A 17,860-nucleotide genomic window follows, 5' to 3' on the forward strand; every position below is an offset into this window, starting at 1 on the left:
GTGTGTGTGTGTTTGAAGAGTTGGCTTGGAAGCTAGTCCTTTAGCCACAGAATGGTAGTAAAGGTTATTGGTTTTTAAATAATATATCCAACTTTAAAAAGAAAGTTACATATTAGCTCAAATATTTCTCTACTGTCTAAAGAAAGTAAATGGGTGATGTTTATGGGAGTCTGAATTTTAAGATCTGTTAATTTTAAATAGAGCTGATCTGTTTCAGACTTATGTTTACCGCACTTGAAAAGAATATGGTTGATGTCACATTGTGATATATTATCACATAAGCATAACCCAGAAGGGATAATATTTAACTTAGCTAAGTGAGCTGGGAATGCGCCGTGATTGGTTTTCAGATGAGTTATTGTCGCTGTAGTCTTCTTCGACATTGCGTATTTAAAAATATAGGAAATATCTTGTGGTAAGGTAGGGTGGATAGTATAGTACTGATTATTTGAGTTCGCTGCTATTTTTTTCCATTTTTTTTTTCCATTTTATTAAAGTTGTGTTATTATAATGTAGCTGTAAGTCATCCAGTGTGAATATAGGTAAATATAATCCAGCATGGGTAGCATCTTTAGCAAGCTGGTCCACCATTACATTTCCCTTGATGCCGGTATGACTTTTTACCCAAATAACTGTAATATCTTTATTATATATTTTATTTTTGATGGCACACAGAATACTATTTCTTTTATGTTGTGTCATATTTGAGTTTAATTCTTTAATGACCGATAATGAATCTGATAATATAACTGCTTTATTTAATTTGTGTGAATTTAACCAATCTAACGCTTTTTCTATTGCTACCGCTTCAGCGGTATATATTGAACAATGTGATGGAAGTTTAATTTTCAAGGATTCGCTTTTATGTGGAATGTAAACTGCACAGCCTGTGGCACCATCCTCTTTTTTGAAACCATCAGTATACATTATAACGTGATCATTATAGTCACTCAATATGGATTTAAGTAAGACAGAATTTATTTCTGTAGATTCTGTGAACTTTGGTATAATGACTTTTGGTTTATTTAACATTACCTGAAAATCACCTCTATATATTGGTAATCTTTTTTCCCTACCATAGATGTTAGAATAATCGTAGGTTTCTAAGAAAGCATCAGCAAGTGGGGGAGAATTTTTTATGCGCCAATAATTATTTGAAAGATTTTCAGTTGATAACTCATACAGTTGTCTAAGTAGATTATTATTGTTTAATCTTAACTTCAAAATATGTTTAATTGCCATCATTTCTCGACGATTTTGAAGAGGCATTTCGTTACTTTCAGCAAGTAGAACAGGGCTAGGAGTAGACTTCATAGTGCCCAAGCATATTCTTAGACATTTGAACTGAATGCGGTCTACAGTCAATAAATGTGTTTTACTGGCAGCACCATACAGAATGCAACCATAGTCTACAATAGATCGCACGTAGGCTCTGTAAAACATCAGTGCAACTTTAGGCTCAGCACCCCATCTACGATTAGTGACACATTTATGTATAAACTTTGGAAATCATGATTTGGGATTTACAATGTATATTCTTTGTAAATTATGATTCGGGAGTGTATAGTAGCATTTACCGTGTCTTGGTTTGTTTATTTCTACTGCATCTTGATTGTAAATTTAGTATAATACGAAAAATTTTCGGAAGGGGGCGAAAGGAAAATGCATGAAATCGTCAACTTTGGAGCGTACAACAATTGAAGTACCATTAAAAATTTGTCGGACAATATTACCAGTAAGTTGTAAGTATTTTTATCACACAATCCTGTAAAAATCAACTGTGAGGGTATAAATTTTATGACTCCCATAACTTTGCTGTGTTGTGGAAAGTGGGCGCACGCGTCATAAAGAGTCATACAATTTTTACCCTCACAGCTGATTTTTGCAGGTTTGTTTTATAAAGATATGTACTTACAATTTACTGGTAATACTGGATGATTGATTAGTGGGTAGGGCTCCGTAAATCCATTATAGTAATAGATAGCAATAAAAGTTATTAACGAAAATTGTAGCCAACTTTGAGCTTCACATTTCAAAATTATTTAGAATGTTAGATGTTCGATGAAATAGTGGCAGACCAAACTTATGTTTTCTTAAATGGAACACCCTGTATTTTATTTAATATTCGAAATCATCTTAACTTTTTCATTACAAAAATATAAAGGTTGATTATGTTATACAGGGTATTTACAAAGTTATAACCAATTTTATATGAAAATCGTAACAATTTCAACTCCCTATATAAATAAAAATAAGCACAAAGGCAATGGTATATTGATGCCACATTTTTTTATTTATAGTGAAAATTTTTAAAAATGATTAATGTTGCTAATTTTCTTTATATCTAATAAAGGGTGATGCAAAACGCAAGTACATTATTTTCTCAGTAATTTTAAAAGGAACGCCCTGTATTTTATACCACTATCAAAAAGTACCATTACAGTACTTCAATTTGTATATAACATTCCCTATGTCTAAATTTATTAGTTTTCGAGATATTTTCATTTTTTCAGAGCAAATTATTAATTACGGGTCTAAATCTTTCCAAATTTTAAATAAGCCATGACTGAATTGTCTAAAACTGACAATTTACGATTACTGCATAGAGAAATAAAAACTTGTTTTTATTTCTCTATAGATTACTGATTATCAATCTGGTAATAAATGTAACAATGTAGCAAATAAAGAAAGAAATATAATTTATTAGTAATAAATTTTACAAAAAAAACACAACCACAACATACAACATTTTTGAAACAATTAAAAACTACTTTTGTATGTAAGTATAACAAATAAAGAAAGAAAAATAATTTTATCTACTCTATGCCATATTATGTATGTATAAGTTTTTAGTTTGTGAAAACTGTCATTATAGATAGTAGTGCGTAAAGGATTTAAAGTGTACGTGAAGTAACAATGTATTTTAAATGGGATTTACTTTTTCGCACTCTTTTTAACTTTCGAGTTGTCATGGTGACAATCCTTAACTTTCGCGTTGTCATGGACATAGAGATGACAATATGAGCAATGAATTACAACAAAAGTTTTGACAGTTTTGTGGTTTGAAAGTAGCTAGAATTTTTAAATGTCAAAGTTCTAAAAATTGTAGAATAGAAATGAATTCCAGTGACGAAGAGTTACAGCTTTTTTTATTTGTTTATCGTAGATAAAATATTGTATGAAACTGTGCGTGAAGTACTTTTTGCGAACTTACGCGATTTATAGCACTCGCTCCGTTGTCGCTTGTGCTCTAAAAATCGCGTGCGTTCGCAAAAAGCATACTTCACGAACTGTTTCATAAATAACTATATTAGTTATAAATTTTACAAAAAAACACAAACATAAAACACAACATTTTATGAAAACAATTAAAAACTACTTTTGTATGTAAATGTAACAATGTAACAAATAAAGAACAAAATTAATTTGTCAGCAAAAAATTTTCCAAAAAAAACGAACACAAAATACAACATTTTTGAAAAAATTAAATGCTACTTTTAATAAAATATTTTAAATATTTAATTACATAAGTTGTTCAAAATAACCTCTTAACACATTTATGCATGCCTAAAAACGGTCATTGAATGAGTTACTTACACTACGAAGCATTTGTAAATTAACACTCCAAAATACACATTGTATTCTACTTTTCATCTCATCTCTTGTTGTTGGAGGCGTTTTATAGCCTTCATTCTTAAAGTAACCCCAACAAAATCTGTCCAGTTTTTTAAGTTCTGGTAATCTGAGTGGCCACGCTACTAATCCATGGAAAAATATCTCGAAAACTAATAAATTTAGACATAGGGAATGTTGTATACAAATTAAAGTACGGTAATGGTACTTTTCGATAGTGATATAAAATATAGTAGACGGAGAGGCAGAGCTGAAAAATCTATTTGAATTTACTAAAGCTAGATTTTTTACAGTTGATTACTGTGAGCGTGTAGAGAAACATACTGCGGTCGGTCAAGCGAAACGTAGAACAGGGGTTACTGAGAGGGTATTAAAGTTGCTTTCCTACGAAGGTAATTATTTCCATTTACTAAGGCTGAAAATCAGTTCACACATTCTAAATTAAATATAAATAAAAGTTATTATAGTCGGTCAGCTGTATGACGGGACAGAGCCGGTCGGTCGGCCCCAATAGTCGATTGAGGAAATGAAGCATTTTGGCTCGCAATTTTTTCGTCCAGCATGGATGTACTTGAAATTTTCACAGAAGGTAGGGAATACTCCAAGGATAATTTTCTATATCATGACGCTATCGTACGCTAAAACCTTGGGGGTGGTTGCCACCCCATCTCGGGGGTGGGAATTTTTTATTACATTTTAACCATGTAACTCGATTGAAAAGGTGATTCTAAGAAAAAATGTTTTTTACATTCTCTTCGTAAAACTAATTTTTTTCGAGTTATTTGCGCTTGAAAATAACAATTTTTCGACGAAAAAATCGATTTTTTTAGAGGGTTTTTTGAGAATACCTCGAAAAATATGCATTTAATCAAAAAAACTGTAGATACCAAAATTGTATCTTTTAGTAACACAAACCAAATTCTTTTCCAATAATATCTTTAAGACCAATACAAACCGAGATACGGCATGTTAAAAGTTAGCTTTTTTTGTCAAATGCAGAATTTGAAATATTCAAAGCCAAATAATGGGAAAAATTTGCATTTTTCGAGGAAAACTTAAATAATATTTTTTCAAGTATATCATTAGACCTTTCAAAAAAAATAATAAAAAGTTTCTAGCATGAAAATTAAACGACTTATAATCAAAAAAATGTCGGTACCTGCTTCTCTCTACGAAAAAATCAGTGAAAACAACCCCCTATGGTTCATTCCACCAACATACGCCTGTTTTGGATTATCGCGACAACGAATATTTCAGTGTGCAACATAAGAAATACGAAAGTAAATGGCTCTAATAATTATTCCAATAAACAGCAATGTAATTTGCAATTTATTTTCGTTCTTCACATTTGGCACAATAAAATATTCGTTGTCGAAATAATCCAACACAGGCGTATATTCGTGGAATAGGGTATACCTACTTTCCTAATTCAAAATTGGTCTTCACCGTTCTGTAGTTCCTTTTATATTTATATTATCAATACAATCAAGGAGTTTGACCTATTTAAAATGCCTAATTTTGGAAAAATATTATATCTTAACTGTGTACTGATTTTCAGCCTTAGTAAATGGATTTAATTACCTTCGTAGGAAAGCAACTTTGATACCCTCTCAGCAATGAGACCCCTCAAAAATAATTTTGTAGGATTTTTAATGAGCTATAAGATTATAGCTCATTATAGTCTAAGAGCTGGGAGCGGATTTTGTGCGTGATAAGTAATATGGAAAAACTATATGGGGATATGTTGAACTAGTTGTGTACATTACTCTCCCCAACGGCCGGAAACCAGAGTTGGGGCCGAGGGTAGATATAAGGGGTCAAAGTCCCGGTTTTTATTATTTTTTTTGTGACGCTTTTGATAGAGATAGTGCACCAAAATTTGGGAATTAGTAGGTCATGACGTAACTAATTTAAATCTCCAGGGGCGGAACGCTGCGTGGCCGACAAAGGGGTGGGGGAAGGGTTGAATATTAAAATTATAATTGGGTTTTTGTGACGTTCCTGATCGAAATAGTGCACCAAAATTTGGGATTAAGTAGACCATGACATAACTAAGTAAAATCCCCAGAGCCGGAAAACAGATTGGGGGACGAGGGTAGTTATAGGAGGTTAAAGTCGCGGTTTTTATTATTTTTTTTGTTACGCTTATGATCGAGATAGTGCACCAAAATTTGGGAATTAGTAGGTCATGACGTAACTAATTTAAATCTCCAGGGGCGGAACGCTGCGTGGCCGACAATGGGGTGGGGGAGGGGTGAATATAAAAATTATAATTGAGTTTTTTGTGACGTTTCTGATCGAGATAGTGCACCAAAATTTGGGAATAAGTAGACCATGACATAACTAAGTTAAATCCTTAGAGCCGGAAACCAGAGTGGGGGACGAGGGTAGTTATAAGGGGTCAAAGTCGCGGTTTTTTCTATTTTTTTTTTCTGACGCTAATGATCGAGATAGTGCACCAAAATTTGGGGATAACTAGTTCATGACGTAACTAAGTAAAATCTCTATGGGCGAACGCTGCGTGTCCGACAAAGGGGTGGGGCTGCAGGGGTGAATATATAAATTATAAGTGGTTTTTTGTGACATTTGTGATCGAGTTGGTGCCCCAAAATTTGGGAATAATTAGATTATGGCATAACTAAGTAAAATCTCCAGGGGCGGAACACTGTGTGGGGGACAAATGGGTGGGGGCAGAGGTGAATGTAAAAATTATAGGGGTTTTTTTTGTGACGTTCGTGATGGATATGGTACGCCAAAATTTGGCAATAGTAGATCATGACATAACTAACTAAAATCTCCAGGGGCGGAACGCTGCTTGGGTATAAAGGGGTGGTGGGTACGGTTGAATATACAAATATAGGGGTTTTTGTGACCTTCGTTAACGAGATAGTGTACCAAAATTTGGGAATAAGTAGATCATGAAAAAACTAAATAAAATCTCCAGGGGGCGGACAAGGGTGAATACGCAAAATTTTTGGGTGATGCTCGTCAACGAGAATATGTCCGTAACTTGCACAATTCATTTATTGTAGAATCAAAATCCAAAAGAGCGGACAGCTAGGTGGGGTCAGCTAGTTTTGTTAAAAACGGTGTCACAATATTTTCATAAATAATGTAGAGAAAAACTAAATTTTTTTATATTTTTCAAAATAACATTATAACATTGATTTATGCAAATAATTATAATTATTGTTCTCGAAAATTTATTATTAATTGATAAAAACAATGATGAAATTAGAAAAAATTCATGGTTTTTCATTGGAAAATGTAATTTTATTTACATCTACAAGTACTAAGAGGCTACATCAGTGTGTAATTAATATTAATTCGAGCGAAAGTTTTGCCGCACTGTTTTTCGAAAGTTTTGCGAACCTTTGGCAACAGTGCCTCGGAAGTAGGTGACACTATCAAAGACGAAAGTACAATATTGTAATTAGTCATTGTGATAACGGTGACTATTTCTCTATGTTGCTAAATGTTGTCAGTTAAGTTCAATTTCTTGTTATAGATAAACGATTTTAGTATGTAGTTCCAATGTGACACAAAATCTAGGCATGGAATAAAAAGTTTATTCGAAGATAGTGTAATTTTTTGTTTTTCTTTTATTTAATTATACTTAGAGTAATTTCCACATACTAACATATTTTTCAAATTGTTCTGTGTACCGCTATTCTTTAATATAGTACGTATATGTGTGTCAAATAACCCGACAAAATATTCAAAACAAAAGCTGCAATCTTGGAAGGCGTTTTTCGTCTTGATGACGCGCTGATGTAGCCTTTTAACATATATAAAAATTTACTTAAAGATATACTTTATACAATACATATAAATTACATTAGTCATCATCACCGCTAATATTATTATCATCAGACTCGTTATTATCATCATTTTCATCACTTTCACACTCAAAATCATCCATCTCATTTTCAGACTCATCATCCCCTATAACAATATCTCGAATAGATTCTGGCAACTGTGGGCCTTTAAACCAATTAAATTTATAGGAATTATCATCAGCCAGTTTCCATCCATAATCAGTAGGAATGAGTACTGTTGGAACTGATTTATGAGCATTTAGCCAAATATTTGTTATATATTGTGCTCTTAAAAAGTGCTCATATAATTCAACTTTACAAGGTGGGAAACTTGAGGTATCAAAGTTTTTTAGTTTTTTCTTACAAAATGGTTCATCGACATCATTCATCTTATATTGACGGTTAAATAATTTATATCGCATAGAATTCACATCCCGATCAACAATCTTTTTTGTGGGAGCTAAACCATATAGTTGACAAATAAAAGTTTCTATAACTCTAAAAACCTCATCTGGATCTTGATCAATATTTCCAAGGGAATAAAATGCTTTTTGGTATCTTTCTGACTTAACTAATACATTGAATGGCCTTTTTTTCCCTTTTCTATATAAACTAGGGTTATAATCGCAACCTGTTAGGGCGTGAAAACCTGCTAAAGCTTTGCATAATATTTCGCCATACTGTTTATAAATTTGACAAACATCAATGAACTTTTTTTTTCCTGCTACTCCACTTTCAATCCAAATTTTTGAGTTACTTTTTAAATTATGCATATTGCTTAATAAAATTAGGAGTATATCAGTATCTGAGCATTTTACTGTAATATTGGAATCTTTTTGAATTTGACAAATGTGAAAAACAATTTTGGTGTCAGCCTCTTCGTGGGCAGGACAGCTGAAATGAGGTACCACAACTTTTTCAACATTCCCAACAGCATTAACTAAAAATGTATGGCATTCGTAGAAATTAACGACAAGTTTTTTTTTGTCCAATAAAGGGTGCTACCTCATTTTTTCCCCAAAATGTTAAGAAAAAGTTCACCAATGCTTCTTTGAATTTATTATTACGCAATTCTTTCAAGAAATCTACAGGACGTTTTTGATTTGGACCTGTAATATTGAAACTGCGCTCAGCTTCATTGTTACCCCTTAAATTTCTTTCATAATTTTTGATTGAAGGCTTAAAGTATTGATCAAAGATTAAATGAATTTCTAAAGCAGTAGTATTGGTTATTTTTTTTAAAAAATTTTTGGCTATGTTACCAAATGTTTGGGGTATGTCGACAAGGCAATGAAGAATATAAAAACCGTCGATTACGTCAATCTCAGAACAGGAAGGTATTGTACCATTTGAGATATGTAGACACTCAACTAACAAAGATTTTTTGGTCTTGCAAATTGTTCCATCCATTTGGCACATAGACATTGGAACCGGTGTTATTGGATAGGTCAGAGCTTTTTCTACATCTGTATTATTAGTTAACGATATGCAAAGTAACCGACCAAACAAGTCTCTTTGAAGTCTAACTTCATGCACCTTGTTGTTTACAATAATTTTCTTTTTTACATGAGCTGATGCAAAATTCAGAATCTTATTTTTTGCAATAGGTTGTTCAAATCGGCTTTCAGATGTTGCACACTCCTTAATAAAAGTTTCTCTCAAATTTTTACCATTTAGTTCGATATTTAAAAGAAAATCTCTTACGTCACATGTTGTTGCTTTTCCGGTTGCTATATTGAATAAACTTTTATGGTCTATTTCAGTGTGTTTGAAGGGATTCATGTTTTCGTTAATAGTTCTTATAGAAGCTTTAACTTGCTTGTTTGATATAATTATTTTACTTTTTTCCAAATCAGAAGTTACATCTTGACATTTTTTTAAACCTGTAAAATCTAACACGTGAGAAACGATTGTTGTACGAATGCAACTACTTTTAGCCCAACGCTGTCTAGCTGATATAGAATTAGTAAAATGTGTTACTCCAGTTAAACGACGTGCAGCATCAGCATTTACTGTCTGTTCTAACGTTAAGTCAACGGGTATTCTCGAAAAAATATTTTTTGTTCTTTTAATGCCAAACATTCCCTTGTCGAATTCTACAGCAAGTTTTGGATGGGTTTTATCTAAATTTAATAAGTTATCATGATATTTACAAAGCCAGCGGGAATAATTTTGATGATTGAACAGAAAAAAGATGTCATTTAATTTTGGAATTATATATTTATATGTATCAAAATCTCCGGTACGAATACTGCGCGAAAAAATTAAATAATTTTGTATTAAGTTCATTAAAATTATATAAAATTGAGCGGTATAGCCATGGTCACCAGCCACAGTTTTCTCCTTGTACGCTATGTATTTTTTAATAAGTTTGGATAAATCTTCATTCTCAAAAGTAAGGGGAGATACCTTTTCAATAAAAATTGTATCAAGCAACTCACGAATGGAATCATCAATTGTTATTTCATTATCTGTCAGAAACTGATCAAAATGCAACATATGGAACGTAAGATATAGTATAGGGTATAAACGCTTACATCTATTAAAATGTTTTCCAGAGATAAAGCCGTTCACTGAGCCACTAGCTAAAAGTTCTGCTTCAACCATCAAAGTAGTAAGCCCACATTCGTCTATAAATTTTCCTATAGCGTGAAAATATGCCATCATAATGTGAAAATCGCCCAAGCGAATGAAAACGTTGTCAAATAAAGGTTTTTCAATATTTTGTATTTGCAAAGCCATTTTAGCAATAGCTAAATCATAGGAGACTTGCATGTAATTTTGCTTGCACTCTGAAGCTATTTGTTGAGCTTGTCTTAATGTTAAGTATACGACAGATTGATTTGTTGGAGAAAGATTTATGGGTGTTAAATAACTTACTCTTTGCTGGGTACTATCATCACTAATAATTTTGCTATTAAAACCAACCCATAAAGGTGTATTTGGTATTTCAAGAAAATGAGATAATAACCATAAAAAGTCAATTTTTTTCATGTAGTTGGCATTACTAGAAGTAATATTCCGTAATGGACTTTCTAGTGGTAACAAGGTATCTTTGAAAATCAGAGCTTTGTTATAATTTTGAATTTCAGGAGCAATTGCATCAAAAGTTCTTCGCCTCTTACACAAAGGAGATAAATTTCCTTTATTTGCCGCAGAATTCATCTCATGGCCTTCCTCGATATTTTGGTACAAAATTCCAACAGTATCGTGCAATGTATCTTTCCCATTAAGAGTTTCTACATACCTATCATAATTATCAAACGCTATACCCGTGCAATAGTCTGGTAATAAAACTGTATTTAAAGGACATATCACTGACTTATCATTTGCATAAAAAGTAGCTTCCGTTTCTAGTTCTTCAATAGTGTGATAACTACAACAATGACCATATCTATTACATATGTCAACTACTTTACGACTACTAGTTATGCTTTTTAAAGTCATACCTAATGTTATATGTTTAGAAGTTTTAATTTTACCGTCAGAAGCAGCATAGATTATATCGCAGGCTATAGAATAAATTTTTCTCATACAATTTTCGCTTTTAAGCCTTCTTGAATCATTATTAGTTATTATACATCGCAAAAGACTAATCAAATTCTCGGGAATGTCATCTATATCGCACTCACCGGCAATCAGGTGACTTGTCTCTAATTTTCTAGGCAGACGTTTTTTGTTAATAGATAAAATAGATTTTCTAACCCTAGTGCCGACGCGAGTTTGTTCTTCCAAATCGGTAATTTCGCCAAAAGTGCTCTCATTTATGTTACAACTCATTCGAGAAGCTATAAGTTTTTTCTTGAAAATTGTTATAATTTGTATCTGATTACCAAACCGGTTAATAAATTTATCTAACAAATGATGTTGAAAAAAATTACTGTCAAAGTCAACTTGATTTTCTTTTGCAAGATTACTTAATATTGTTAAATACTTATCCGTCAACACTTTCAAAGAATAAGAATTTTTGTTTTCAATTACATTAATTTCAACGTAATCACATATTTTTTCAAATGCTTTTTTGTGCAGATCTCTCACGTCATGCCATACTGTTCGCTCATTAGTAGGTCCATTAAATTGATAAACATACACTTGCTTACATTGAAAATGATAATAATAATACGAGCCTATAGAACTAATTTTGTTAAGCATTAGAGTATCATTTAATCCTTTCGCAACATTAGTAATAGTATTAAGAAGTGACTGGTCTGATGACTTATGTAATGTTACACGATGACATTTTTTACTCCTCTTTCTTCTTTTATCGCAAAACAAGCATCCCTCGTCTTCTTCGATATGACTTTCCGTTGCATGTTCGGTTGTTGTAAAGTCGATTGATGAATCTATTAATGAATAAAAAAAAAATAAGTAATAATTGTTACAAATTTACTCAATTTGCACGGAAAAAATGATATACTATACCTACTATGAAACATCCGCCAGGTCAATAGATTTCAAAATAATTGTTTTAAACGAATACTTAAAAAAATTAAATGGTTTGGAATTTTGTTCAAACAATTATTCCGTATGTCTAACAGAAATTATATTTTTTCTAAAAATTATAAATTTATGTACCTACAACTTCGGTCACTGTTTTATTTACACCTTCATTTTTACATGTATTTTAAATAATTTTTCGAGTTATTTATTTACCTTTTATTAATTTTAATCAACCTATTCTGGGTTTGCTACTGGTACCTAATTAATGTCACTTTGACGTAAAAATCTCGTGTAAACGAGACAAAAATTCAAAAAACCAGCTATTAATCTTATGAAAAAGTGTAAACTCTGCAATGGCAGCAGTTATACAATTCTCAAGACAAGCCTTATTTTTTTAATTAATTTGGATCTCAAATAATCAATCAACTATATTGAAAGTATAATTGATTTCGATACTGTGTATATTGCAGTAGGTACATATTGCATATATATTATCCAATAATTACTTACCGGTATTTAAATTTTCCTCTGAAGATCCAGTTTTATTGTTGTAAGCTTCTACAATGGCCTTGTCAATCGATGTAAAAAACTTTTTACAATTACCATGATGACCACTTACATTATTCACCGAATCCGGCAAAATAATTTCTTGATATTTGAGTTTACACGCTTTTCTAATATCCAATATATCTCTGCAATATTTTAAAGAATCTTCATTGAACAAAATAATTCTATCATTTTCGTTACAAGCAATTTTTAGAACACACGAAGCAATAACGTTTTCATCCATTTTTGAATACAACAATACAACCGTTCACTCAAAAATCACAGGCGTTACATAGGCGTTACATGCAAGGATATCAAATATCGTTATTTGGATATCAAATTCAACGCTCCAAGAGATTCGTGTCGGAACTAACCCAAGCGGATGATGACGCAGGAAATTCAAAATTTAATTTCGGTAGGAAATTTTAAATATAGCTTTAACTATTTAAATATAATGTTGTCCAGTTGGAATTTTTTTTAAATTGGTAAATTTTTAGGAAAAATAACCCCCACCTAGCTCTGTGCCCTTCTGGATTTTGATCATAGACATTTAAATTAATCAATTGTGCAAATTGCAGACATATTCTCGAGGACGATCATCACTCAAAAGTTTTGCATATTGACCCCTTTGGTTCCCCATGCAGCATTACGTCTCTAGAGATTTTGCTAAGTTACGTCATGATTTACTTATTCCCAAATTTTGGTGCACTATCCCGATCACGAACGCCACAAAAACCTCTTATACATTTAATACACACTCCTGCCCTTACCCCTTTGTTCCCCACACAGCGTTCCGCCCGTATATATTTTGTTTAGCTACGTCATGACCTATTTATTCCCAAATGTTGGTGCACTATTTCTATCAAGAACGTCACAAAAAACTCCTTAAAATTTATATATTCACCCCTGCCCCTGCCCCTACCCCATTGTCCACAAAAGCAGCATTCTGCACCTGGGTATTTTACTTAGTTACGTCATGAATTATATATTCCAAAATTTTGGTACATTATCTCGATTATAAGCGTCAGAAAAAAATAGTAAAAGCCGCGAATTTGATCCTTTATAACTACCCTCGTCCCCCCTCTAGTTTCCGGCTCTGGGGATTTTACTTAGTAATGTGATGGTCTACTTATTCCCAAATTTTAGTGCACTATCTCGATCAGGAACGTCACAAAAAACCCCTTATAATTTTTATATTCACCCCTGTCTCCACCCCTTTGTCGGCCCCGCAGCGTTCCGCCCCTGGAGATTTTAATTAGTTACGTCATGACCTACTTATTCCCTAATTATGGTGCACTACCTCGATCATGAGCGTCACAAAAAACCCCTTATAATTTTTATATTCACCCCTGTCTTCACCCCTTTGTCGGCCACGCCGCGTTCCGCCCCTGGAGATTTTAATTGGTTAGGTCATGACCTACTTATTCCCAAATTTTGGTGCACTATCTCGATCATGAGCGTCAGAAAAAAAATAATAAAAACCGCGACTTTGACCCCTTATAACTACCCTCGTTCCCCACTCTGGTTTTCGGCTTTGGGGATTTTACTTAGTTAGGTCATGGTCTATTTATTCCCAAATTTTGGTGCACTATTTTGATCAGGAACGTCACAAAAACCCCTTTTAATTTTTATATTCACCCCTGTCCTCACCCCTTTGTCGGCCACGCAGCGTTCCGCCCCTGGAGATTTTCATTCTTTACACCATGGTCTACTTATTCCCAAATTTTGGTGCACTATCTCGATCATGAACGTCACAAAAAAAAATAATAAAAACCGCGACTTTGACCCCTTATAACTACCCTCGTCCCCCACTCTGGTTTCCGGCTCTAAGGATTTAACTTAGTTATGTCATGGTCTACTTATTCCCAAATTTTGGTGCACTATCTCGATCAGGAACGTCACAAAAAACTCAATTATAATTTTTATATTCACCCCTCCCCCACCCCATTGTCGGCCACGCAGCGTTCCGCCCCTGGAGATTTAAATTAGTTACGTTATGACCTACTAATTCCCAAATTTTGGTGCACTATCTCGATCATAAGCGTAACAAAAAAAATAATAAAAACCGCGACTTTAACCTCCTATAACTACCCTCGTCCCCCAATCTGTTTTCCGGCTCTGGGGATTTTACTTAGTTATGTCATGGTCTACTTAATCCCAAATTTTGGTGCACTATTTCGATCAGGAACGTCACAAAAACCCAATTATAATTTTTATATTCAACCCTTCCCCCACCCCTTTGTCGGCCACGCAGCGTTCCGCCCCTGGAGATTTTAATTAGTTACGTCATGACCTACTTATTCCCAAATTTTGGTGCACTATCTCTATCAAGAGCGTCACAAAAAAAATAATAAAAACCGGGACTTTGACCCCTTATATCTACCCTCGGCCCCAACTCTGGTTTCCGGCCGTTGGGGAAAGTAATGTACACAACTAGTTTAACATATCCCCATATAGTTTTTCCATATTACTTATCACGCACAAAATCCGCTTCTATCTCTCCGACTATTATGTAGTAAATTAAATTCCGTAAGTTGCCTTAGTTTTTAATTAGGGCGGGTTTAAATGGCTCGAATAAGGGGGTGTTTGCTGGTAAATAGAGGTTTTAAACAGCTATATCTGGCTAACTATTCACGGTAATGCAAATCTATGCACAGAGTAATTTTAGTCATTAAAAAACTACAATTTAGTAGTTTATATTTTTTTTCATATCTTCAGTATTTTCGGAGATATTTTGAAGTAAAAGTAAAAAATACCAAATTGCAAAAAATCAATTTTTCTTTAAACCCCATTTTTTCCAAAATTAGGCATTTTAAATAGGTCAAACTCTTTTATTGTATTGATAATATAAATATAAAAGGAACTACAGAAAGGTGAAGACCAATTTTGAATTAGGAAGGTAGTTGGGGGATTGTTTTCACTGATTTTTTTCGTAGAGAAAAGCAGGTACCGACATTTTTTGTAAGTCGCTTAATTTTCACGTTAGACACATTTTATTATTTTTTTAAGGTCTAGTTGTATACTTGAAAAAAGATTATTTAAGTTTTCCTCGAAAAATGCAAATTTTTCCCATTATTTGGCTTTGAATATTTCAAATTGTGCATTTGACGAAAAAAGCTAACCTTTAACATGTCGAATCTCGGTTATAGATATATAGGTATAGATATTATAGGAAAAGAATTTGGTTTGTGTTACTAAAAGATACAATTTCGATATCTACAGTTTTTTTTATTAAATGCATATTTTTCGAGGTATTCTCAAAAAACCCTCTAAAAAAGTCGATTTTTTCGTCGAAAACATTTTTTTCTTAGAATCACTTTTTCCATTGAATTACATGGTTAAAATGCAATAAAAAATTCACACCCCCTAGATGGGGTGGCAACCACCCCCAAGGTTTTAGCGTATGATAGCGGCATGATATAGAAAATGATCCTTGGACTATTTCCAACCGTCTGTGAAAATTTCAAGTAAATCCATGCTGCACGAAAAAATTGCGAGCCAAAATGCTTCATTTCCTCAATCGACTATTGGGGCCGACCGACCGGCTCTGTCCCGTCATACAGCTGACCGACTATAATAACTTTTATTTATATTTAATTTAGAATGTGTGTACTGATTTTCAGCCTTAGTTAATGGAAATAATTACCTTTGTAGGAAAGCCACTTTGATACCCTCTCAGTAACCCCTGTTCTACGTTTCGCTTGACCGACCGCAGTATGTTTCTCTACACACTCACAGTAATCATCTGTTAAAAATCTAGCTTTAGTAAATTCAAATAGATTTTTAGCGCTGCCTCTTGGTCTATAGAGTGTTCCATTTAAAATTACTGAGAAAATGATGTACTTGCGTTTTAACTCACACTGTACTAGATATAAAGAAAATTAGCAAAATCAGTCATTTTTAAAAATTTTGACAATAAATTAAAAATTATGGCATCAATAAACCATTGCCGTTGTGCTTATTTTTATTTATACAGGGAGTTGAATTTGTTACGATTTTTATATAAAATTGGTTACAACTTTGTAAATACACCTTTATCGCATATAGGTCTGGATCCCGCGAATGAAAAAGAATTGATTAATAACAAGCTGAAAATTTGGTAATAGCTTAAGGGTGTCTAGTCGGACAAACTTTGATATATGAGAACACTGGAACAGGGGAAGTTTTAATTGTGGAACAGGTTAAAAATTTGGAACGCTCAGACCACGAAAACGTCACATGTATTTTGTCCGACAGAACTTCCAATTGATTTGTTACCCTTTCACTAAACTCTCATACAAAAATCAGACTGCTATTTATCACCTGTCATAATTCCTGTCATTTGACATGTTCTACGTGTTCCACTCATTATAATGCCCATTTGGTGATAAATAGCAGCCTGATTTTTGCATGAGAGTTTAATGAAAGGGTAACAAATTAATTGGAAGTACTGTCGGACAAAATACATGTGACGTTTTCGTGGTCTGACCGTTCCAAATTTTTAACCTGTTCCACAATTAAAACTTCCCCTGTTCCAGTGTTCCCAAATATCAAATTTTGTCCGACTAGACACCCTTAAGCTATTAACAAATTTTCAGCTTGCTATTAATCAACTTTTTTTTCATACGCGGGATCCTGACCTAGTACCCAACCTTTATTTTTGTGATGAAAAAGTTAACAGAATCTCGAATATAAAATAAAATAGAGGGCGTTCCATTTAAAAAACAAAGTCTGGTCTGACACTATCTTATCGAACACCCTGTAACATTCTAACTAATTTTGTACTGTGAAGCTCAAAGTTGGCTACAATTTTTGTTATTAACATTTATGGCTATCTATTACTATAACGGATCTAAGGAGCTTTACTCCACTAATTAATCACCCTGTATTTTACGACAAATTTTTAAGGGCAGTCCAGTTGTCGGACGCTCCAAAGTTGCCGATTTCATGCATTCTTTTCCGAAAATTTTCTGTATTAGAAAATTTATCCGACAGAACATGAATAAATAATGTTGTTCTGAAGCTATTTTCTTGTAGTATTTTTGTAATTAACTATTTTTAATAGAAAATAAGCCATAATTTTAATAAAAAAATATTTTATTAACGTTTCGACTTCAAAATAGGATGCCGTTGTCAAAAAAAAAAAGAATATGTGTGTACTTTGTACGCACGTAAGAAGTTATTCTTCTATTATATAATTTTAACGAAGTAAATATACTTAACAGGTTATTTGTATTCTATTTAAATATTAAACTAACTTTCTTATATACCACTTTCAAAAAATTTTTATTAAAACAACCAAAAATAAAAAAAAAATGAATCGTCCAGGATTGGACCCCGGGACCTTTTGATCTCTGACGGAACGCACAACAACTAGACCACCGAGTCTCCTGTTATTGACACGTAAGTTTCGGATAGAATTACACAACACGGTGACAAATAGA

The 17,860-nt window shown here is 33.0% G+C and overlaps 2 protein-coding genes across 4 annotated transcripts in view; one reads left to right on the top strand and one right to left on the bottom strand.

Moving 5' to 3' along the window:
* LOC114330367 (uncharacterized) overlaps positions 1–17,860 on the bottom strand; it is a 249,884-nt gene that overhangs the window by 156,978 nt on the left and 75,046 nt on the right. The gene's annotated exons all lie outside the window — the stretch shown is intronic.
* LOC114330370 (uncharacterized) overlaps positions 1–17,860 on the top strand; it is a 149,182-nt gene that overhangs the window by 80,161 nt on the left and 51,161 nt on the right. The gene's annotated exons all lie outside the window — the stretch shown is intronic.

Source organism: Diabrotica virgifera, chromosome 4 (assembly GCF_917563875.1).
Source record: "Diabrotica virgifera virgifera chromosome 4, PGI_DIABVI_V3a".
Taxonomy (NCBI): domain Eukaryota; kingdom Metazoa; phylum Arthropoda; class Insecta; order Coleoptera; family Chrysomelidae; genus Diabrotica; species Diabrotica virgifera.